Source organism: Camelina sativa, chromosome 4 (genome assembly GCF_000633955.1).
Source record: "Camelina sativa cultivar DH55 chromosome 4, Cs, whole genome shotgun sequence".
In the NCBI taxonomy this organism is placed as follows: Eukaryota; Viridiplantae; Streptophyta; class Magnoliopsida; order Brassicales; family Brassicaceae; genus Camelina; species Camelina sativa.
Window position 1 is genome coordinate 10624044 of NC_025688.1, and position 5538 is coordinate 10629581.

A 5538-nucleotide genomic window follows, 5' to 3' on the forward strand; every position below is an offset into this window, starting at 1 on the left:
GGGCCTTACTACAAGTCAAAGATATCAACTACAAGGGATTAGAAAAGGCCGAATTCGTTAAAAGGATAAATCAAAAGGTCCGGGAAAACATTGAAGCAAAGACCAAACAATACGTGAAGCACGCCAACAAAGGAAGAAAGGAGATAACCTTCGAGCCGAGAGAATGGGTTTGGCTGCATATGCGCCAAGAGAGGTTCCCTAACCAAAGGTCCTTACGTCCAAAGGCATGCTTCCTCGGGTCATCCTAGCGTTGTCAACACGCAGCTCAAATGCATTCCTTCTCTAATTATTAGACCTCACATACTGGATCCCATTACGGATAACAGTCACACTAGCCTCCACCTCATGTAAAGCATCCTTAACTATCAAATTCAGAATATGAGCAGCACACCATATGTGCATATACTTTCCACCTAACACCAATGAGTCATCTCCCAATAACTTAAATCCATCTGTGAACTTCTTGAGTGCTGAAGTATTGGTTGTGGCATTGTCAACTGTGAGGGTGAAGATCTTTTCTATGCCCCATTCAGCTAAACACTCCAAAAGAACTGCTGATATAGTTGATCCTTTGTGGTCAGAAACATTCTTAAAACCAATAATAAACTTCCTTAAATTCCAGTTTGCATCAACAAAATGCAAAGAATGACCATATAACTTGCACCTATAGTGTTAGCAACCCAAATGTATGTTGTAAGAGACACTCTCTGCTTTGTAGACTTGAACAGCTTCTTGAGAGATTCTTTCTTCTTTACAAAAAACTCCACAATGTCACTTGTGGCTGTTCTGCGCGAACGAGGCTGGTAGAGTTTGCACTTATTACAGAAATGTTTCCAAGCAAGACACTCAACAAATGATAGAGGTAATTCAGCTAATACCAACATCTCGTTTGTAGCCTCCCTAAATACCTCTTTAGAAACCTTCGCTAATTTCATATTGCCTTCAGCACCATCTTGTTCTAATTTTTTTTGCTTTGCCTCATTCCATGCCTTGTATTCCTTGCAAGTCTGCATATGTGTATGCAAATTTGACATCCCAGAAGTTGCAAGACAACTCAACTCCTTTCCACAGTAGTTACAATTGCACTTGCCTTTTTTTCCTTCAATTTTTGTAAAATGATCCCACACAGGAGACCTTGGATTCATTGGTTTTTGTGATTGTGGTGGCTTGGAAGTAGTTTCACCAGGTTTCTCTTTTCGTTTGCCTTTGTGGACACTTGTCGTAGCTGGACTTTGAGTAATGTTTTCAGCCTCCTCGTTTCCTTCTTGTTCTTGTGGAAAATTACTTGAGTCCATCTACAAAGTAACAAAGAGAAGTTAAAAACAGTTCGTATATCAAAGACTTGCTTTTATCATAATTAAAATACATATAATACAACTCATGTTACCCCACCACTTATTCACGTAGACACGTACGATCACATATATGTAAAGCCACAATCACAATTGCGAAAGCGTCAAACACAATGGTCAACGAACAAAAAATATTTCTATAGAAGGATCATAAACGACAAATTGTATAGTTGCAATTTGCAAAATTAATGTAGTAATGGTTCACTTTAAAGACAAATTCAGACATATCGATTAAAGAAATTAAAAGAGAGAGACTCAGTCAGAGATGATTTGAATCCTTACCTTCGATTCTTCTGTCAAAGATGTTTGAGGCAATGATGGAGCCGAAGTTTGCCGCCGGTTTGTGTTATGTGTATTACTAGGGAATTAGGGCTACTGTATTAACGTTGAAGTCAGGAAAAGCAAACAATGATATCTGTGCTAGAGCATGAGTTGAAATTCATTTTATTTCTATTGCACTTTTTATACAAAATATAATTTATATGATTTTTTAAAAATGTTTTTTGGACAATATGTGGTTGTCTATAATCTAACCCGTGCTCGTACGCGGTTAAATTCTAGCGATTAAAATCAACCTGTGCTCTAGCACCTTAGTGACTAAAAATTTTCAATGATTTTCCAATCCCCCTTTGTGAGAAGTTTATTAAATTTTGTAACATCCTCCTTCTTCACCTCTGCTTAGATATTGAGATTTTGTTACCTTTTTTTTTAGTCAAAGAGATTTTGTTACTTATTTATGGTTAATTAGATATTGCTGGGAGATTTGATGATATTCATTCGATATCCTTTTTAAGAGAATCTTAAATCGATATTTAAATTAATCAATGGTTACAACCCATATAACATATAACATATCAAATAATTAGTTTTATAACCCATATTATATAATCTACAAAAAAAGTTGTGTACTTCCGTTTTATTATGTAGGGGATTATATACATATACATATACATATATGATCTACTTCGGTTATTTTGGTTATTCGGTTGCTAACCGAAACCGAACCGAAACCGATTCTTAAAAGATATATAATCCAATCGGTTATTTAAAAGTATCCAAAACCGAACCAAAACTAAGTTTTTTGTTCGGTTATCAGTTATCGGTTTTTTTGCCCAGGCCTACCAAAGGAGTTCAAAGCTAGCAACTCGCAGGGATGGACCGTTTAAAGTTTTAGAAAAGATCAACAAAAATGCGTATCGCATTGACTTGCCTGGTGAGTTTAACGTAATTCCTACGTTTATTGGTACTGATTTAACTCGTTTTGATGTAGGAGATCAAGTTTTGAGGTCAAAAACTTTTGAAGAGGGTGGGAGTGATGAGGACATCCCAACTGAACTGGATGGTCCATCAAAACCGGACAAAGAATCTAAACCACAAACACCACAAGTCTTTGATTGAGCCATAACACGACAACATACGAGCTAAAGTGCTTCAACACAAGTTCAACAAGTACGTGGAAAAACTCATGGAACAAGTCATCTCATCACTACCTCCACATGAGCCGTTTGGTCGAGCTATTTTCTCAACAACTCAAGACCAACATGAAGAAGACGTTGCACCCCCTTCTACCATGAGTCATGACCTCGATTCAGTTTGAGGTGACTTTTGGCCATTGGTGGGCTCGCAGGCCCAAGATCACAACTTCCTTGTGATTAACATAGAAGATGCATGAAGACTAGGAGGACGTCTAAAACCAAGGCTTGGTAAACAAGCTCAAGACTTTCCTTCATTACCGATCTGTGAAGGTAAGTTTTTGAATTATTTTTGAAACTGACTATTTTTGTGAATGGTGGTGAATGATGTATGGAATGATGACTTATGAATGAATGGATGTTAGGGTGTTTCAATTCCCCTTATGCAATTGTAGTATAAGAGGTGTCAATCCAATCTGAGTGTTTGTGAACAATTAAGATGTGTATATGAGTCTAAGTCAAGCCAGATGTAAAGGATGTTTGTCACTAACAATCCTATTATGAAATGTAAAGTGCAGAAAGTAAAACTACAGAAACTAGGAGCTAAATGCAAATGGAACAGAGTGATTATAACAAACAGAAATAGAAACTATGGGAATGCAAGTATTGAACTAATGCAAGGTAAGTAATAAACAGGATACTAAATGAATGCAACAGAAATGCAACTAGGGTGAAACAGGACAAACACAAATCATAAACACAAGTTCTGGGTTGGAACTCGAGCAAGCACTCGATCGAGTGCTGATCGAGTGCAGGGTCGAGCTGGACAAATACGCAAAACAGAGCAACACAAGAAAAACAGAGCAATACCAAAACGAATCAAACAAAGATCAAACAACAGGATTTAGGCTAAGAAATCAATAAACAAGGAAGGTCTTGAGGAGGGATTCATGGGCTGGACTATGATTGAGGTCATCTAACTTGGTCAACAAATCTCAAACAACTTGAGCTAATCTCTAGACATATATTTCTAAGACATGTTTAATCCACTCTCATGGCAAGAAACAATCAAACTCATGCATCTCTAGACTTGTTCTCACAAAGTAAAGAATCTACACAAGCAGGCATTAAGCAATATGTCAAAAATCAAACAAGACTTCTAATCTCTTAGCAAGCCTAATGATAGTCTCTAGATCTAGCCTTATCTATGCTCCTTAGACATTGGTGTGATGCTAAGAGGCTTGAAATCAGATCCTACCCTCTCAGATATAGGATCAGCATTAAGAACATCTAGCCTAGAAGAGATCTACAACAATCAAGCTTGACCAAATCAAACAAACCTCAAACACAACCCAGCCTAACCCATCCTCAAGATCCTAAGCAACTACTCAAAAGAACACATGATGAACATCAAATTCATAAACCCAGAAAATGATGAAGATCTACAATATTGAAGAAGGAATCAAACACAAATTCTTAATATCTTGAAAGTTATGGAACCAACAAAATCCAAGAATTCTTTGTTTTTCTCCTTCAAGGAGGTACAAGATCTAAAAATAAAAGTACAAAAGGAATAATTCCCAAAAAGGTAAAAATTACGTTTTTGACTCTCTAAAAAGCTGAACTCTTTTGATGGCTGCAGGTACAAGCCCTTATATAGAAAAAGTAGTGGAAGCCCTAAAAACGCTAAAAGACAAAATAGCCAGGCGGCTCGACCAACTCGACCTGGTGCTCGGTCGAGTGACCGGTCGAGTTGGCTCCTCTTGTGCTCCTCCCACTCGGTCGAGTCCCTCTCAGCACACGGTCGAGTGTCTGGTCGAGTGGGCAGTCGAGTTGGACTCCGGACCTTGGTTCTTCAGTCTTAGCTCTCTTGCTTTCTCCTCATGATTGCTTCACTTCTCCTCAGCATTGCTTCCATGCTCCTTAAGCTCCAAAATCACCTGTTTATGCATGAAAAGATGCAAATGCAATGCAACTAAACTCTAATGCAAGAACAGTCCTAAAGCTATGCAATAATGGTCAAAATGGATAGCAAAAGATGCAAAAGATGTGAATATATTAAGGGAAAACAGGGTAAAATATATGAACATCAACACCCCCAAACTTAGTCTTTGCTTGCCCTCAAGCAAATGAACAAGACATAAGAAGGTAGGTGAGGTTTGAAAGTGGGATCTCAGCTCCTAAAGCTTGCAAATAGACCATCTAGAATCAATGTCCAAGTTACTAGTACTATGATGCAAGTTGAATGAGCTGTACTTAAAGATTTTAGACAAGCATATCACAACCTTTACTGATTTGAGCCTTAGATGTCCACATGCATTCAAATCAACCATTTCCTTTAACATTCATTAATCAAGAACATGAATCAATTATATGCAATGCTTAAACTCATTTGGCTTGGCAGTAAAAGGTTTAGAGACAATGATGGTCTCTCTTTAGAGTGGGGTTTGTCAATATCAAGATTCTCTCATAAAAAATGAATTGAGCTTTAGAAAAATGCTAAAGGTAAGAACACTTAGACACATACAAGAACAAAATATTTTCTACCCAAAGGCACCCAAAGTGTTTATCCTATTAATCTAAACCCAATTGATCCTAGTGCTACCCTTTAACTTCTTCTCTTCTCTTTCACCCTTTTCTCTTTTGATTTTAAAGTCTTAGGAGAGGTTTCTTATTTGATCTTTCTAGTGGAATGGGGGATTCTTACTTATTTGCTATGGTTCTCTTTTCTTCTTATTCTTAAGGCATAAAAGCATTTTGCTAAAATCTTCTTT

General features: G+C 37.3%; 1 pseudogene; it reads right to left on the reverse strand.

The window, feature by feature from the left end:
• Nucleotides 283–5538, reverse strand: part of LOC104783731 — a 19646-nt pseudogene continuing 14390 nt past the window's right edge.